The sequence below is a fragment of the Rhinoderma darwinii genome, chromosome 10 (genome assembly GCF_050947455.1).
Source record: "Rhinoderma darwinii isolate aRhiDar2 chromosome 10, aRhiDar2.hap1, whole genome shotgun sequence".
NCBI lineage: Eukaryota > Metazoa > Chordata > Amphibia > Anura > Rhinodermatidae > Rhinoderma > Rhinoderma darwinii.
This window is the reverse complement of record NC_134696.1, coordinates 53,803,412-53,823,499: the sequence shown is the minus strand read 5'-3', so window position 1 is coordinate 53,823,499 and position 20,088 is coordinate 53,803,412. Positions and strand designations below refer to the sequence as shown.

Genomic DNA, 20,088 nt, shown 5'->3' with positions numbered 1-20,088 from the left:
GAGAGTTTCTCTGGTTACCAGGAATGTAAAACCACTAGATGCAAATAACTTCGATATATTCTTATATTTTGGCATTTTTTTGTTGTCTCCCGAGACACGTCTGGAATCAACAGGCGAGTGTGGGAGTGAACGAGCTGAAACCTAATCCTGCCTTTTGGAATCTGGGAGTTGGTAGAGGTTGGGCCTTCAATTGTTCTGGGGAGACCCGGCCTCTAGCTCTATGGAAGGGGCGAGGCATGAGGGGGGAGGTGTGCAGAGAGAGGGAGAAGGGAACAAGGAGTGAGCGGCTCGAGGTAGTTTGGAAGTGAATGAGAGGAAGGAGAAGAGGAGGAAAGGAAGTACATAAGGGAATAAGGCAGACAGAGAAAGTAAACACAGCATGTAAGGGGTGGAGGAGAGCAGGCAAGCACTGACCAGGAGGATTGCAAGCAGCAACACATTGACCACCAGGAACATCTCACTCAAGCTCTTAGGAACCAAGGCTGATGTTCTGTGGTCCTAATGGAAGCTCTTCTGACCCAGTAGACCAGCCTGGTAGCACCACAGGCTCCCAAGGTAAGAGTGAAACTACTCGGCTTTATTACAAGCCATTACTTTACCCTGTTCACTGCCAATCTAAAGTTTGTAGTCCCCACCTGCCTGCCCATGTGACCTCACAACTTTTGTTTTATAGTGTGAATTGTTACAAAGTATACAATTGTAGCTTCTCCTGAAGAACTGAACATCCTCAGATGGTCAGTGCTGCTCTTGTAGTTCGAGGAGGTGTTACATTGTATCTCATGTATTGGTTATAATCTAAATTTTTGGATACTTAACATTTTGGGATGAACCTGACTCGCAATGGAGGGAATACTCTGAATTCAGGTGCAGAGTCCATGAGCTGCATGTGGGTAACACCGACCTTCAAAGTAACAAGTGTTTTGGAGTTTTTTTTTTGTTGTGTACATCCAGTGATGACAATCCATGAGTCTAATACATAAGCTGCTGCGTTACATTTTTTCCTTGTAGTAGACCATTGTGTACAAAAGTTTTTAATTGGAAACTTTGTTAAAACAGTCCTTTGACCACACAGACAGTATACATCTATGTTTTTGGATTTTATTTTTTTATTATTATAAAACCTCTCCAGCTTGCAGTCCACATTGAATACCATTGATTTTTGGATCATTGCTTTGATAAAACTGACTGGCACTGTATCACCCTGTGCATGTCTGGATTCAGCTGCAATAGTCCTCCTATGTACAAGTGACAACTCCCTGTTAGATCCAGCAGACAGTCAGGCGCATATCTGCGACTTATGGCACCAGGCACAGGCAAGCCCTCCCTTCACTCCAATATATCAATAGGATTTGAAAGCAAGCCAAGACACACGTGCACTGAGACTGGACTCTGCCAGCTTTACTATTCACTTACTTTCTGGAGATCCTCGGTTAGGTCTTTGTTGTGCTACTTTTCAGGATCTAGAACCAGGCGTGAAGTAAAGGAACTGTCAGATTAATAAAGGTGGTGCGGACAGGAATATAGGGCACGCTTTGTTCGCTCTATGGCCCACACCTGCTAGCGTAGCTTTTTTTTAGGAATGAGCAGGGATGAATTTGCAGTTGGAGCGTCCCTATGTTCTGTGGAGCAGTCTTGTCAGTACCGTCGCTGAGGACGGTTTGGGCTCTATGCAAAAACTCATTGATATTTGTAATGTTTGACCCATTCTAAAAACGACTATTAAGAAATCTGACACCGGCTCTGCATCATATCCATAAATTTTCTTTGATTCTATATATGTAGTATTCACACACTGCAGCAGGGTTGCAGTTTTTGCGGCGGAAAATGCATTGGAAAATACTGGAGTGTATTAACATGTGGGTTTGCCGTTGTGTTGTGGTAATGCTGTTACTGGCACATGTGAATACACCCTAAATAGCTTCAGTGTTTAATAAATGTGGCGCAGAGCACCTGTGACAGTTTGAGACCCAGGGACCTCTACAACTCCGTAATCTGGCCTAGTTTGTGAATATACCCCAAATTACCAACTACCCCAACCTATTTTAACTTGTGTGCTGTCCTACATAAATGCCCGTTTGGTGACAATTTTCTGAAAGTAATTTTTACCTTTTTATACAAGTACATTTTAGCGGTATTAGTCATTCTCTGTGATCTTCCTATAAATAAAGCTGGCCAGTTACTTTCCTCAGCTGTCTGACCTCGATTCCACCATAACAGTGCTGAATGTGTCATTTTAATAGGATATTGAGATAAGCGGCCAACAGACATGTTTAATGCCACTTATCTCCAAAGAAGACAAAACATAATGGCTGGTTAAAAAAAAAATCATCATCAGTGGCCACTAGGAGTCCCTATAGTTATTAGATTATCAGTGGAACTCCAAGAAAAATTAGGTGTTTGACGGTTTTAAGATGCAACTTTTTTTTTTTATCCATTTTCATACACTGGTATATTTTCAACATTTGCTTTATAATTTATTATTTTTTTTAAATTAAAAAATAGTGGTCCATGGTGCATTTGGATGTCCTCGGCAGGTAATCACTGGGGTGGATACCACGTTGGAAGACTTGTCCATGATGAGACATTCCCTTTAATATAGAATAGTTTTTAATTTTGATCTAATACTATTTTAAAAGACAAAAAGGTTTTATAAATAGTGCCAAATGCCACAAAGACTGCAGTTACACATTTGTATTGATGGTGATTTTTTTTTTTAAATTTGGCACATTCTTTTTAAGGTAAGGGCTACATGTCCTTCCACACATCACCGATCACCATGTAACCCCCCCAAGCGTGGAGCCAAGTTTAGAACCGTATAAAATATCATTATAGTTGAGCAGATGGTCATTTGAAATAGTGTGTGCTCTCATGTTATGATAGATCCATGAGCAGAAAGGAAAAAATGACCCTGTCGGTTTGCGAGTTCATTGTTAAATTCCCTGTAATACTTTTAATCTCCAGCTGGAAATGATTTCACATTGTTTTTATGACCCCTCCAACGATAACGTATAATAACAGAGAGTGCATTATGAATCAGCCTGTGTCATCGCTAAATCACAGTAGGTGTGTTAACAGACGTGTCCCCCGGGCAAACAAAGACGTGTTCTCTGACTAGAGTCTGTATTGCAGGATATTTATTACACAATGAGGAAAATGTTATAAACTACCACTATTGACTCTTTAGATGTGAACATCCACTAGTCTGGCACCTGATAATCCAGCAATACTGCTTAGGCCTTATTTACACTAACGTGTTTCACGTCCGTGATACGCGAGTGAAAATCACACGCGTCGCATGGACCTATGTAAGTCAATGGGGCCATTCAGACATTCCGTGTGTCCGCTGCGTGAAACTCACTGCATGTCCTATACTTTAGCGTTTTTTGCGCATCATGCACCCATTGAAGTCAATGGGTGCGTGAAAATCACGCGCAGTACACGGACTCCCGTGTGATTCGTGCAACAGTTCAAGAAATGAAGGGAAAAATAAAACCACCTCCATTTCATTTTCTAAACCTCATAACCGCGTGTCATAAGGATTCCATATGCTCGAAAATCACGCAGCCACGCACCAAACACTGATGACGCACGGAACTGAAACGCGCAAAAAACGCAGCATTTTTTGCGTGCGCAAAAACGCACACGTTCATGTAAGTAAGGCCTAACAGATATTCTTCTCAATGATCAAGTGAATATAAAACACCCCGTGGCATTGGACCACTGATAGCCAAACCGCAGCATTATTCAGAATACCTTCGAGGAACTCCGGTTTATGTTTATTTAACACGGTCCATAAAATCTGATGTCCCGTTGATGCCTGACTTTGTTCTGACCCTCAATTTCTCGGTAAGATTGTATTCACACAGAAGTATTAGGTCAGTATTTTGCATCAGTATTTGTAAGCCAAAGTTAGGAGTGGAGCCTACACCGAAAAGATGTATAATGGAAAGATTTTCACCCTCTCGTCCTCTCTGGATTTTGTCTTACAAATCCTGATCAAAATACTGCCGTATGTAAGCGGCCTATGGCTGAATTCTCAACTTATTATAAATGTTGGAGGTCTGAGTCCTGTATATTTCTTGCCAAAGTTAGAAACTCCTATTTTTTCCTTATGCTAAACAGAAGCCAAACATGTTTTAGCCATTGTCAAGCAGTAGGCACAGCAGGAAGTAGGTGGCAATTTCAGAGCTTCTTAAGGTGGCCATACCCTTTTAGACAGCTATTCCTCCCAACCTCCTCATACGCATGAATACTTGGTTCGGCCGGGCAAGCATGTGTTCTCAATGGGGAGAGGAATATAAGCAGCTGCCAGACTCCTCAGGCGGCGCCTTATCTCCTTTGAGGACAGAGGATCGGGCATGTTAAAATTCAACATGCTCTATTTTATTAACCTGCCAAACGAACATTGGCCACAGATCGAAGGCCCCATGCACACGAACGTGCTTTTGCGGCCACAATTCCCCCGAAAATCCGTGGGAGAATTGCGGCCCCATTCATTCCTATGAGGCCATTCACACGACTGTGGTTTCCACGGTCCGTGCATGCTCGAGGCTCATAAGTAATAATGCACGCGGCCATGTGCACGGGCTGAGATTTGCGGACGGCTTGCAGGTGACACTCCTCTGCTGGCCGACCCAAAAATCACGGCCGTGCACATGGCTACCGTCGTGTGCATGAGGCCTAAGTTTCGTATCTGCAGAAGTGCCCTTTGGCATGTATTAATGCAGTAAACCCTGGGTAGGTTCAGACTATATTTTTCCTACAGAAAAATCCACATTGCTGATTTGGCCGAGAATCCGCAGCAGAAATCTGAGGCCGGCCCTTGGATTTATGTCGTAACAATAAACCAAGTATCGTTGTTTGATCAAAATAGATTGTCCACACACAAAATAATAGTTTTGTTATTTCATCCTCTGACTTCTCCTACTGTACAGTGTTACTAATTAATGTGGGGAAAAAAAGTTTTCCTAGGCCGTGCATTAGGCCCTGTTTTCATCACAGTATAGCCCTTTAGTTTGACGTATATCCCGATAAAGGGCTGCGACGTATCCCGCTTTACAGGCATACAATAGGATACGTCGACCATAGTGTTCCATTTTAACAAAGTATACTGCGCAGTATACTATTATATTCCTTTTTTTTTCCATGCCTTTTTTGAGACCCAGGAGTGAGTTGTGTGATATGAAAAGTGCGTGTATGTGGTTGTCCTGAACAATGATCCCTGTAACAGGCTTTCAGAGCCTCCCCTCTGGGCTGACTTGTTTTGCTTTTGCAACTACTGTGGAGATAACCACTTGGTTTTTATGTAGTGAACTCCATTGTCTATAAGGATGAGAAGTAAGAAAACAGTAGGGGGCTTCCAGCAGACATGATATCCATGAGGCACCCTGTGATTACCTCCGGAAAGCTTTGTGCTGTTTTAGATCTGTTTGGATTTATAGGTTTCCTATGAAAGCTGATTTCTATTTGTATTGGAGGCAAATTTAATATCGCAAAACATCTACTAACCCAGCCCAGGCTAAAAACAAATCGTGAACAGGGAGTTGTATGGAATGTACGTATTTTATAACATGCTGAATTATTCTTGAGCGTCTGAAAAATGACTAGTGCATATAGCAAAAAAGATGAAGGATTGAATCCAGTGATGAGTCTGTGTGATTCTGTTAAAAATATATAGGAATCTTCTTCCAAGTTTTATTCAAGCAGAGGGTAAAACAAGTGCGATAAAATATAGGTCAATATCCCTATGTGCAACAGAGGGATGGTACAGCAATTGGACCAAATATCCGCTCCAATTGCTGTACCATCCCTCTGTTGCACATAGGGATATTGACCTATATTTTATCGCACTTGTTTTACCCTCTGCTTGAATAAAACTTGGAAGAAGATTCCTATATATTTTTAACAGAATCACACAGACTCATCGCTGGATTCAATCCTTCATCTTTTTTTCTATGTTTACACGTGTGCCGACACGGGGATCCGTGCGTGAGTGACTCTGCATATCTGGTGAAAAGGTGAGCTGGAGGAACCCTCCTATATTTTTTCTAGTGCATATAGCGTTACTCTGTCTTCTAGCTCTCAAACCACAACTGGCCACCGGGCAAGCTGGGAGATGTAGTTTCTCAGTAGCTGGTGATCCAACGTGTCCAAATGGCAGATGGGGGGGGGGGTGTTGGGCTGCCCTCATACAGATTGGATTGTCAGCCAAATCTAAAAATCGATGGGTTTGGCCATTACGTATCTAATTTTGGATGGCTAGTTTTAGTCTAAAGAAAGGACAACATAAAATCTAATCTAGCTGACAAGGGGGTTTACAAAATCCATTGTCATCAAGTTAGTGAGCCTATAGACAATGAGCCTGATATGGCAAAAAGTGTGCATAACCGATAGATAAGAGCACAAGCTATTCTAATGCCCTAGATGAAGAGGGACTAATGGGGGTGGGGAATAGGGTCAAAGTCTGGTGCAAGATTAAAGAAGAAAAAACCCATTAGTGAAGGTGGCCATAGAGGCATATTTGGCTGAGGTCAGGCAATACATTTTGTCAATATAGATTATTTCTGACTTCTTCGTATTAGTTGCATCTGTTAAATTATGAATACGTCTGTGGCCAATTTTAAAGGTACAAATTCCGTAATCTTATAGCCGATTTAGACTGTGTTCACATCACCGTTCGTTCCACCTTCAGCTTCCGTTTCACTCCCCATTGAACTCAATGGTGACGGAAACCTAGCTATTGGTTTCTGTTTGTCACCGTTCTGACAGGGTTCTATCGCTTTGACGGAATCAATAGCGCAGTCGACTGCGCTATTGGTTCCGTCAGGAACAGCAGAAATTTAAGTTAGTCTTTACCTTTTAGACCAGGCAGTCAGAAGATACGGCATATTTATCCCACAGTGGCGCACGCTGTACTATTAATTTGGCGTATCTTACTAGACCCTTTCCACTTTATACTACCTCTTGGTTAACTTAAGGCCCTTTTACACTGGGCAATTATCAGGCAAAGTGTTCATAGAACGCTCGTTCCCGATAGCTGCCCTGTTTACACAGGGCAATTATCAGCAGATGAATCAAGCTCGTTCACCTGCTGATCGTATCGTTTTAAAAAAGTGAAACATTATCATTGTTGGCAGCACAGGGAGATGTGCTTTAGGCATAAAAACAATGTATGTGGATGAGCGATCGGAGTAATGAGCGCTCGTCCCCATACATAGCTCCTTGTGACCGGAGCAATCATGTGCCGATCAACGAGCTGCCAAAGTTGGCCAGTTGTAAGAGGGCCTTTATTTTACAACGGTTTTATTTCGCCATGTTTTAAGCCACACTTCTTTTTTTCTAAGCCACACCCACTTTCAAGACCCTTTTAGAAGTGTCTACTGAGTCACAAACATCTTTTTTTGCTTTATAATTCGCTCTAAAACGTAATTCGACAATATGTGCCAGAAATCTACCACATTTTGCAGCATTTCACAAGGTCTAGGCTCAATCACCTTAGAAAATCTGCCCCAATGTCTACAAAGGTCATTCTTGCTCGCCTTCCTCCTTCATAAATAGTACTTTAGGTCTTTATCTGTCTTGCTAGTGCACAAAGCCAAGCAGTGTTTATCTTGCCAGAAAGCTTTTCACTAAATCCATCATCACTGATTTAATTCTGTGTTTGTGGGTGATAAAGATGCCATACTGAGAGAGAGCTGGTCACTGATTGAAAATGGGTGGCCTTGTTTTATTGTTTTAAGAGCTTTACCTTTGTTATCAACCTATTACTGATATCCTAGTTGACATTCTAGGCCAAGTGCAAATCGCACAAATGTATATTGAATTGATAGGTTGATATGCCATCATCGGGCTGGGGTACCTTGGGCCCAGCAGAAGAAATTATACTGTGTGTCTACTCCATCTATTTATAACATGTGCACGTCCACTTTAGGCCAGGGTTCATGTTCACATTTAGTGGCCCTACGTTAAGTACTTTCATGGACATTCAGGTAAATAAGGTCTACGAAGACTGGTAGCCGAAGCAAGATTTGAGGCACATTGGTTTCCTGGCTCATATGGCTTGTCTAACTTTTGGGGCAAGACTTGTAAGCACAATGGCACTTTGTACAGGTATAATAACTTGGTTAGTAGTAATACATTCACAGAATTTGGCTGCTAATTTTTTTTCATACAGCCTCTCTGAACATGGGTTCTACAATCTTTTAGTTTGTATGCATTTCTTATCTCCAAATTCCACGAGCACACCTGCTACATGGAAACAATGAAAGCAGCTATTTAATGTAGTTTGCAGCAAAAGGTACATTGTACACATTGAGGCTTCATACACACGACCGTACCCGTAATTACAGGCACGGACGGCCGCCCGCTTTTACGGGCCATGCTCCCATTATAAAGTATAGGCGCACGGTCCGTAAAATAAAAAATAGGACGTCCTATTTTTTTCGGCAGCTTTCTACGGCACAGACACCCTCCTGTATACATACGGGAAGGTGTCCATCGGCCATAGAAATTAATGGGCCCGTAATTCCGTCGCGTGCATGGGGCCGAAAGGATCACTAAACTTTCAAAAAACTTTTGACGTGTCAAAAGTTTTGATCGCGCGGGGGTCTGAGCACTGAGACCCCCACTGATTTCTAAAATGATGCGGCAGAAGTGCTCGAGTAAGCACTGTGCTGTTCCGTTTCAGATCTGCTTAACTCAGAAAACCAAGCAAGCCGTATGCAGGCTCATAGACTTTCTGTACACCTCGTCCGAGTGCTTCTGCAGCTTCGTTTTAGCGATCGGTGGGGTCTCAATGCTCGGACCCCCACCAATCAAAACTTCTGACCTATTTTAAAAGGTTTTTGAAAGTTTAGGTATGCTTTTAAAAGGGTTCTCAGGAATACAGAAATGTAGCTTAAATAACCGTATGGCTTGTGCCCACACTTTCTAATATTGTCAAGCTGCTGGATGATGTTTTGTTTTCTGCTAGCTTCAAATCCACGGGCTTTCCCTGTTGATAACAAGATAACTAAGCTTTCATGTAGTTTCTAGGAGAACCCATTTTATTGAAAGCACCCACCATGTCCTACACATTATTTTTATTTTTAGGAACATAGTCTTATGAATTATGAACATTTGCTGTTCTAGGGTCTTTCATTTACTAAAAATTTACCAAAGAATTTTTGAAATCCATATCTTATGTAACATGTCCATTTTAAACTAACTAGGCTGATTTCTCAAAAAGAAAGCGGCCCATTCCAGAATGAGCTATGATACTGTCAGGAATTCTTCTACCCTTTACTAGGGTGTTGGTTGTATCATCTGCCTAAGAGGCATTTCCGTGGGTATGACCATCATTCCTGGGTTTGTTTGAAGTTTGCCTTGTGTAATACGAGACGCATATCAAATGTTGGAGAGTGGGGGGGGACTTATCGGCCACACACAAACTAGTTACTGACATTCTCAACTAAAGCTGGCCATAGAATTCTGATAAATATCGACCTAAATGGTAGTTTTTTGGCCATTTCCCACATTTATAAACAATTGGTTATGATCTTTTGTGCAAATGACCCATCATATACAGATGACCATTTGAAGTTGTAATCTTTATATAATTCATACATACTCTTACGTGCCCAATTGTTTTGTGTGTCTCACAGTGAATTATTGTTTATATAAAACCATTAACAAATGCCATAGTCACATGAAGAACCAACAACCAAAATAAAAAATGTCTGATTTTGGTGGCTAGCACCAGTACATTGTCCCAGATAGGAATATAAATTTTTCATCAAGGGCCTGTTGACATTACCGTTGCCCTTCTGTTGAGGGGTTCCGTCGACTGCGCTATTGGTTCAGTCAAAAATGACACAACCCTGTCCCAACGGTGACAAACGGAAACCATTAGCTAGGTTTCCGTCACCATTGAGTTCGATGGTGAGGGAAACGGAAGCGAAGGTTTCCGTTTGCCTTTCCGCTGAGGTGTTAACCCGACGGAAACTTCAGACGGAACCCCTCAACTGAAGGGCAACGTTGATGTGAACACAGCACAGCCTAAGGCTATGTGCACATCTTATGTATATCCTTTAGGTTCACATCTGAACCTTTCTCAAGCCTAAAAAAGAATGACCTTCCAGAAACAGCGCCAATACATACTGGCATTTGTTTTGTAGAAAGCTAGAGGGTTTTAATGAAAATATTGGGACCTGTAGTTTCCAAACCTCTTGGAGCCTAAGCTTTGTCCACCTCATTGTTATGGAAGGGACGTTGTTCGTGTTAACACTATCTCAGCAGTTGTTTTACTTCAACATGAACAACCGTTGGCCTCTCAAAGTCCTTTCTTGAGGTTTGTTTTCTTTAGCCGACTCTGGGGTCTTGTAAACTAGTCAGAAGGTACTTATTGACTAGACTAAGATGATATGGAGGAGCTGAGGCAATACACCCGGGAGGAAAGTTTGTGATGGTCTGTGGCAGCTGTGAAGCCTGTCAAGAGATGGGGCACATGAAATAATATGCAGGTAGACCTTTAAAATTGCAGATTGAGTTGTCAGAATCACTCAGTCCTTCTTCTGGAGTCGGGCCTATGAGTTTTTGTACAGTTGTGAAAGTCTACAGAACATCCGGTGTACAGATTTACTCCGCAACATGCAATTTTGACATGTTTGGTGACAAAAAAAGCACTTGATTGTGACATCCAAAGAATAGTGTACATATATTATACTAAATAAGCAGGGAGTGTGCTTACCATCAGACCTCAACACGGCTTCTAAATCTGTCTGCCTTGCAGTTTGGTAAAAAAAAAAAATACATGTCCATACTATAAAGTGGAATAGAATAGCTTCATAAATCAAAGCTAAATCAAAAGAACAGGCGTGGCGTAGATTGTAACCACGTTGACCCCCAGCAGGGAAGCCCGGCTTATTTTCTTTCTCTACTGCTTGTGATCTTTGGCAGGTCTCTTCACCACTCTGTGTACCTCAGCGAGAAACGTCTGGCTAACATAGCTGTCTCTAGTCAGCATATTGCTATAGTAATTCCACATAGCGGTAACAACAAATCTTTATTCTACTATCGAGGTTGTTTTTTGTTTTTTTTCTAGCAATAGACAATCGATCATCCTTGGATGTTCTGACTGTCATGGTCAGGAACTGTGGACATACATGGCCTGTTGTTTTTTTCTGATCTGATGATGGGACTATTTAGGTGGTAGATATTGAATACTTCTGATCAATACAGTACAAAGATTTTCAAAAACATCCAATTTATAAATTCTTGTCTTCTCATGGAAGAGAGAAGGATTGTATTCCCTATGTACTGGTAGGGCACTGGGATAGGGTCTCTGAAGATGGGTAGCTGTTTCTTTGACTGTCAGTGTTGGTGAAACCTCTACCCATGTATGGTCGAGATGTCTCGGACCACCTTGGCATGAATGCTTGTATCTGTGTTGCAAGAAATGTCAGATCCATACCATCTCACATTTGGGGAAAACATTTCTAACCAAACAGAAAAAAAATTTGCGAAATCTGTCCAATTAAGATTTTTGTTAACCTATCAAGCTGTTCTTGGTCTACTAAAATGTAAAATATTCATTCACATGTAGATGAAGCTTTTATAGTGTACAGTTCAACTATTTGTATTGAAATCACCTTTAAGGAGTTTAAATCTCCTTCAGTGGGCCATCCACCGGTGTCTTGTATGTAGTGCATCTGTAAACAGGGTTGGGGTTTAGTGTGTAATGTTTTGTCAGCCTTGCCCTGCAGGGCACCTGTTCTCTGAATTACTTCCAGCAGAGAAACTAATGAATTACTTATTGAGTCTCTAGTTTTTGGTTCTTTTTAGTTACAAAAGAAAAGCTTATTTAGGCTTAAGACCAGACACTGAAACACGTTCAAAGCCGGGACACCAGTGACTTAAACTTATTCCAAATATCCAAGAATGTTTAAGAAGTCCTCAAATGTAGAAATCAAAGACTTCTCATTAAAACACTGACTCTAGTATTTACAAATTGTCCCTTTTATTATTTAAGAATATCATTGCTGGTCTGCACGTATCTGGCAATCCTATTAACATTTGTTTGTAAAATTAGCAAAATCTGGATACCAGGTTGACGAAAAACTAAAAAATACAGCATTAAGTTTTGCTTTTGTTCTTTGCATTGCTAAGTTGATTCTTGCATATTTGTCATTTATATAACACTTGCAAATTCCTCGATTTAACGGAACGCAATAATGGCTACCAACTGCATTACAAAATAAGAGAATTCCGCAAACTTGCAGACAATGGAACAAGAGGGGGTGCAGCTGTGAAACTGAGACTAGCACCTAGAGCGGGGCGCCTCTGCATCCAATGATGTGCAGTGCTAGTTTCCCGCCAGCAATAGTAATAATTTAGTAAGTAATAAACTAGAAAGTTGGGGGCCTCGGATAATGTTTAGTGCCCGGTGCAGGTTGCATTGTGGAATAGATGGTACGAAGACCATAGTGATGGCTAAACACATCTTTACTTTCAGACCGGTGATCGGGGCTGTGCATCCTAGATAGAGCCAGCAATCCCTTGTCTGATTGCTGGAACCCCCATCGATCACAACAACGGGAGTCTTAAACCCCCAGTTACTCCTCGCTGCCTCCCTCCTCACTACATCCCCCACAGTGAAGAGGAGCTTGAATGGATCTGCAGTTGAGCATGCATGCTCTCGCTATATTCAATGTCTATGGAACTGTCAGAAATAGCCGAGCGCTGTACTGAGCTTTTTCTGCCAGTCCCATAGACTTTGAATGCTTGACCGCCACTCCATTCAAAGTCCTCGACCGCAGTGAGGAGGAACAGGGGATTCGGGACCCCCATTCTCCCAAGTGATGGAGGCCCCCACCAAACAGACCATTATCACCTAGCAGGATAGGGATTAATTGTTTATTCTGGCACAACCCTTTTAATGTTAATGTAAAAAGCAAAAACATTAATCAAACTGTATACAGCACTGTTTTTCCTGTCAAAACTACACACCAGTCAACGAGGTCTGTTGGACACAAGTCCATTGTATCAATCGTGCATCGGTGGTATCTGGCTATGCGTCGTGATTTGTCATAAACCGAAACCACCACGCATGTGTGAACAGAGCCTGACCATAGTACCACTGCTGCATTGTGATTTCTATTGTATTACCATTACCAATAAGCATCTGTAAACCGTAGCCCATACACCACAACAATTGTGGTTCTGGAGATTGTCATACATGGACTGTATTTCAATATAGTGCGCATTGAAAGCTTGGAGCGTGTCCAATATTCTTAAATATTCTGTCACCAGATTATCAAATCCCTATCTCCTATTGAATGTGATGGGCGCTGCAATGTAGATAACAGCAAAGATGGTTTTTTTTTAAAAAAAAAACGATCATTTTTGCACAAGTTATGAGCAATTTTATATTTATGCAAATTAGCTTTTCAATAAACAACTGGGCGTGTTTTTTCGTATTTCCAACTGGGCGTGTTTTTTCGTATTTCCAACTGGGCGTGTATTGTGTTTTAACCAACTGGGCGTGTGTTGTGTTTTTACCAACTGGGCGTTGTTAATAGAAGTGTATGACGCTGACAAATCAGCATCATACACTTCTCATCGTTCCCACCCAGCTTCTTTCACAGCAGATACAGCGTGACGTCACCCACAGGTCCTTCAACCTTGCCGCTGGACAAAGAAGATACATCGGCTCCAGGCATCCAAAAGGTTAATCTGCTCGTCTCTAGGGAGTTTGCTATCTCACCCACACTGCTGCTACTGTAATACGCTGCGGATGTTCCACAATGAATCCGTTGCAGAAAATCGGCAGTGTTTACGCTGTGTGTTCCCACCTTTAGCATAGAATTGTTTGTTGGCTTTGTATTTTTTTTCCTGCCGCCACAGTGTGTAGTAATGGTGCTTCTGTATTGTCCTCTCATGTAATTCAGTTTTAAGGAATGCGTCTACACCTTCACACCATTGGGAACTTTTTATAGCATAGATACATTTGCCACCCAGTCAGCGCTTCACAGGGCAGACCTTGCATAGTCAGTTGATTCAACCATCTTCACCCCCCCAAGTAGCTGGCATAAAAGGCATGTGTGCCATTGCACTTGGCAGTCTTGGTCTGGACTCGAATATTGTGTTCTAAAAATGATTTAATTCAAAATAACATGGTAGACCGTGTCTTAAGCTACGCATGACACTATTAAATACAAAGGAGGTTTTCTCTTCTCTATCGCCTACAGGCTTCAGTTATTGAAAAATTTGTTTCGCTTTTATTGAAATCATTGGGAGGAATATAAGCAGGCCCGACATCCATGTCCAAACTTTATTCTCGTGAATATCATTTAAAGGGGTCCTTTATGATTGAAAAAAAAGGGTCTGCATTTTTTCTTCCAGGAAAAGTGCCACACCTGTCCATAGGCTGTGCCTGGTATTGCACCTCAGCCTCATTTACTTGAATTGAGCTGAGCTGTGACAGCAGGTACAGGCTATAGACAGGTGTGGCGCTGTATCTGGGGGGGGGGGGGGGGACTAACCCTTCTTTTTTTTTTTTTTTTTTCTTTTTTAATTCTGGAAACGAGTCTGTAACATGTATGGCCCACTTTAGTTAAAACATAGGATCATACATTCTTTTTGTGTTTTGATAATTGCAATTTGACTCTATACTTCTATCTTAAGGATATCTTCACACGCTTACTAAAAAACGTCTGAAAATACGGTGTAATGTGCTGACTCTTCTTGACATAGCCCTCCGTCCTCTCCATTCTCGGAATACAGGCAACATAAATTGAGTCTTTTCACATAAAGTAAACTTTTTGGGTAATAGGCCTAAATAAGAAAAAATGCTCCTAATGCATTTTCCGAATCTATTAAAGTGGTTCCAAAAGCCGAACATAACTTTTTAAAGTGATGTTCTGAGATAAGTAAGCAAACAAGGGTTTTGTTTTTTTTTCTCGTATAGCATCAATGTTGTCCATGGACATGTCTGGTATTGAAGATCTGACCCATTCAGGTTACAGATACCCAGTCTCCCTGCATTGTACAGACAGCAGTCAATAACCAGTAACAAGACTTGGGGTTTACCCATAACTATTAAACCCAGACTATGTTTCTAAATAAGCTTATTCCTTATTGTGGAAAGGTTAGTGAACCATGCTGGATTTTTTTTATGATCTGCACGGCTTGCAAAAATAGCAGCGCTAAGCCACAATGAACCCTTCCAAACTTAGCTTAACATTTATATTCTACAGATCTCCAAACCACTAAATTTTGCAGAACTAATGCCAACAATTGTGTTTTCGCATGTTGTAATTTAGTTGTATTCTTAAAAGAAGAGTATTATATCCATATGTGGTGCATGTATGATATGACTGGTGGGATAATGCACCAAGTGTTTGGCTGAATGCTTCTATACAAGTCGTGTTAGGTAGTTTGGCTGCCGAGATTCTATTAAAAGCACTGTAAATAGTACATAGAGAACACATGGGCGAGATCTGTTTAGGCTCTGCTGGTTGAATTCCATATTTACTATGTTTTGTGGTATTTTATTCTTCTTTTCACCCTATGACCTGCCAGGCAGGATATTGTCTTACTGTGTGCACAAATTCTGCATTCATTACAGGATGAAAAAACGAGAACTTCCAGTAAACCCTCAGAATCAATGATTATGCAACATAAGTGATTAAGTGCAACATGAACCAAAAGTGTCTCGGCAGTTTATTGTATATAGTCATGATCTCCAGCCATCTGCCAAGTTTTGAGTGAATTGGAAGTGATAACTATTTACTATTAGGCCCCATGCATACGAACGTGCTTTTGCGGCCGCAATTCCCCCGAAAATCCACGGGAAAAATGCAGCCCCATTCATTCCTATGGGGCCATGCACACGACCCTGGTTTCCACATCCGTGCATGGCCCAGGAGCCTGGACCGCAGAAAGAACGGGCAAGTCTTATTACTGCCATGTCCAGGCTCATAGGAAATAATGGCTGTGGCCATGTGCACAGCCCGCGATTTGCGGGCGGCTTGCGGGTGACACTCCGCCCCCAGCCGACCCAAAAATCATGGCCATGCACATGGCTACGTTCATGTGCATCAGGCCTTAATATATAAAAATATGGGCCTTACGTACATAGATTGCTACAGACATGTCTCATTTCTATACAATTCATGTGACCATAATAGCCATAATCACATGAATTTCAAGACCATCAGCGGAGTACAGGCCTCTGAATTCCATTGTCCGGCAGATTCCCTGCTGTTTTTCGTCCATTGGTTCAGATAAAAGTATAATATGGGATGACGTTCTATGCAGTTCTATTATATACATATATATAAACTTGAGAAAAAGAGTCCAAAGATATCAAATCTTAAGAAAATACAAAATCTTTATTGATCACAAACATGAGAATCTAAAACAAGTTATTTACTGGATCAAAAAATAAATGTATATTAAATAAGAATTAAGTACAGGCAACACATGGCATGAATAGGAATTGAGTACAAGCAATGTATGGCATGAATCACTCATTTAATGTATCCCATCTTAGAGGTATGTTCATATAGGTCGGTATGTCAGGACAGAAAAAAGAAAGAGAAAGTGGAAAGCTAAGAATAGCGATTATCATCTAGTGGAAGCAAACAGTACAATGGCTGTGTAGGACCTGACAAGACCGCTGTCATATGCTTACCCATGTTCAGTAGTATAGTGATATGACCCAGTGGATAAAGTTGCGCCCCGACGTGCGTTTCGCATGTAGCTTCTTCAAGGACCCCTTAAGATGGGATACATTAAGTGAGTGATTCTTTCATGACATATATTGCTTGTACTCCATTCCTATTCATGCCATGTGTTGCCTGTACTTAATTCTTATTTAATATACATTTATTTTTTGATCCAGTAAATAACTTGTTTTAGATTCTCATGTTTGTGATCAATAAAGATTTTGTATTTTCTTAAGATTTGATATCTTTGGACTCTTTTTCTCAAGTTTATATACTATTGTTTGGAGTTCGTATCTTTGAAATATTGCGGGTGGTTGAGATTCTTTGCATCCCACCCTTATATTCTTGTGTCCTGTGAGACTCTTTTGTCTAATTATTCTATTATATACATGCATTATAGTCTTTAACTGCATCATACTGAAAATTCATAAAGCTGCAAATAAGTGTTTTTCTTTTTAATTACCCACCTATGTCCTAACACATCATGGGGTCCATGTTTTGTACTGAGACTACTACAGTTAGCTTGGCTGATGCATTTGACACCTCCATCATGTTGGCCTGCAGCTGTTTCCGTTATACATGTATTCATGGTTGACAATTGTTGACATTAGCAGGTTTGTTAAAGTCACACCCTCCGTGCATAGAGGAGAGCGTTCATCAGATGACGTTCCTGCGCCTAACATAGCAGGCTAAAGACATCTATTCTTGGTGTGTAATAATATCCTTGCAACCAGTTTCGTTTGTGCCCAAGAAATGCCCCTGCAATCAACATGGTATGGCAATAGGATGCAGAGGCGTAACTTGAAACTCCTGGGCCACAATGCAAAATCTGTATCAAGGCCCTTCCCAAACCATGTGCTATTGCTATGTGTACCCCTGCGCCCCCTATAGCTAGTCCCCAATTACATGTTTATAATGGGTTGAGCAGCAGCAGCACAAAGCGCAGGTTCAGTAACTTGTCTTGAACGTTACCTCATTAATAAAGAATCCTGCTACCCACTTTAGCTTAGGCTTAAGGCCTGACCACCATCACTGATAACAAGTGGAGTCTTGCTCCCCACCTGTGCTGGCGATGAATTGGACATTAGAAAATACAATTTCCCCTCTGGGTCATGATGACTAGTTTCTTCTCATGTCTGGTTACTGTGAAGTACTTTGTTACCTTGTGTGCCATGTATGTGCACGTCATGATTCAACATGCGTAAAGCATGAATGGATGGTGCCATATTACAGCCTAAGGGTTCTTGCATATTGCAAGTTTCAGTAGAGAGGGACTGTAGTAGCATAAACTATTTTATTTTTTATGCCATTTCCTGAAAATATTAAAGTTGTGTTTGCCATTTTAATTTGACAGTCAATGTTTTTTTTGTTTTTTTTTTTTTTAGTATGGCTATATCTTTACTTTTCATTCTTTGTTATAGTTTTGATCACTTTAGCTTGTTTTAGTGCATGGGGTTCCTCGTGTAAGGCACAGAAGTGGAGACCATCAATGTTTAATCTGTTTGATCTCCTGCAGAGATCTAAAGCCAGAGGAGTAGGGTATTTCTTGGAACAACATTATGTTCAACGATTCATTGTTTAGCTCTACAAACCATGCTGACCTAACCTAAGAATGGGAGCAATAATTCACCGGACCTTGGACTTTGTGGTATAAGTTCTTTACATGCCAGGAAGGTGCGGTGCCCTGTGTCTTCATGAAGTAGGTAAGAGAAATGTTTTTACTACTACTTCTTCTTGAGCAGTGTTGAGTCACACACTATGGGGGTGGAATGGACCTTTGGAATTCTTTATTTATGTCCTGTAGGGCACAGCTGTGTATTCCATAATAAGACATTTCTCATGAGTGCTGTCCACAGATGGTCCACCATTAGCTTTAGATAGAATGGGTCCGTAGAATTATAGGAATGTAAAGCAACATGAACTTGAGGTGGCATTTGTCGGCTAATGGTAACATTTCTGGAATCTACATTAGTCATATGGTAGTGGCTATTAAACATAAGTTATGATTGGATTCTAATGTGAAACCCAAGCTAGTGTTTTCAGTTGACCTTCTTCTCCAGTGAAGTGAATGATTATGGAATTCTAAAGATACCAAGTAAATTCTAAATCCAGGATGGACAACATTCTGTAGACTTTAGAAGGACCACGCCGTGAGCCAATTAAATTGTTTTAGCAAGCCATTAATAAAAAAAATTATTACACATCCATAAATAATTGACTAAGGGTCCCTGCACAGACAGAATGCAGTTTAACTACGTATTACCGTGGTTTTGCAACACAGTTTTTGACTGCACCACTTGTACAGGTCAAACAAAAACAATCTGGTAATTTGCAGTAAATCTGTGTGCACTACGCTACTGCTATTTGTATGGGCACCCTCAAAAGGTAGATGCATGTAGCCGATTTCTAGGCATACTTGGGCCAGGGGGTGTGCCCAGCCCCTATTTTACATATTTAGGATTGGAGTTCTGTATCAGAAAAACCATTCCGACCTCTATAAAAATATTAGGAAATTCGTAAGCACAGATTGTTGGACCTAAAAATTACGTGATGATAAAAGGGGGAGATATATTGTAATTGTTCTAAATGTTCCTGTCAAAAACAGGAAATACAAAATGGGGATAATTATTTAGGAGATTAAATATTATTATTTCAGACACAAGTCTTAATCTAAAGCGTGCTGGAGTAAGATGCACCTAATTCATGAAGAAACTCACGCCTCTAATAAATACCAGAAAATTAAATCTACTCCAGTTATGAACTTGAGTAGATTTGCACTACGATTTCAGGTGTAAATTATAGTAAATTTGTCGGGCCATGGAATGCCAGGCCCCATCCGCCTTTTTTTCTAAAGTGATATGCGTGGAAAACTGGCATAGAACGTGCAATTCACCCCCACGAACATACCCTGGGAGAAATTTAAATAAAAACAATTTTTTAATTCCTTCAAAGAGCTTAAAATTGCTTAATTTCCAACTTCGAATTAATGGAGCATGCCAGATTTTTTTTAATGCAGACACCACATTTGGAGTATATGGGCTTCATGTGATACGAATCCTGAATATAGTTGTGTGCATGAACCTCTCTCTTGGCACTATTACACGGGTAAACGAGCGCCGATTGACAATACAGCATATCAATAGGCGCTAGCTTGCCCTATTCAAACGGAGCAATGATTGGAATGTGGACAAACAATCGTTAATACGTGCTGATAAGCCGACAAGTCACCATTTTTGTGGCAGCACTTAAGATCCGTTGAAAAAAGTGTTTGCACGTTTGTCTCCTTTTTGCTACCCTTCTTACAAACTCAAGTGCGCCTGATCATTGGCCCGTGTTTCTATGATTTTAGTGTGATCTTTTGTGCCCACTTTGCTTCGTATGT

At 40.9% G+C, this 20,088-nt stretch overlaps 1 protein-coding gene across 4 annotated transcripts in view; it reads left to right on the top strand.

Moving 5' to 3' along the window:
* Positions 1–267: 267 nt before the first annotated feature.
* The window catches only part of LOC142662068 (uncharacterized), a 67,324-nt gene continuing 47,503 nt past the window's right edge, over positions 268–20,088 (top strand). For all 4 annotated transcript variants that reach the window (XM_075839940.1, XM_075839942.1, XM_075839941.1 and 1 more), the window contains exon 1: positions 268–555. The gene's annotated coding sequence lies outside the window, so the exon portion shown is untranslated. The remainder of the gene's footprint in view (positions 556–20,088) is intronic.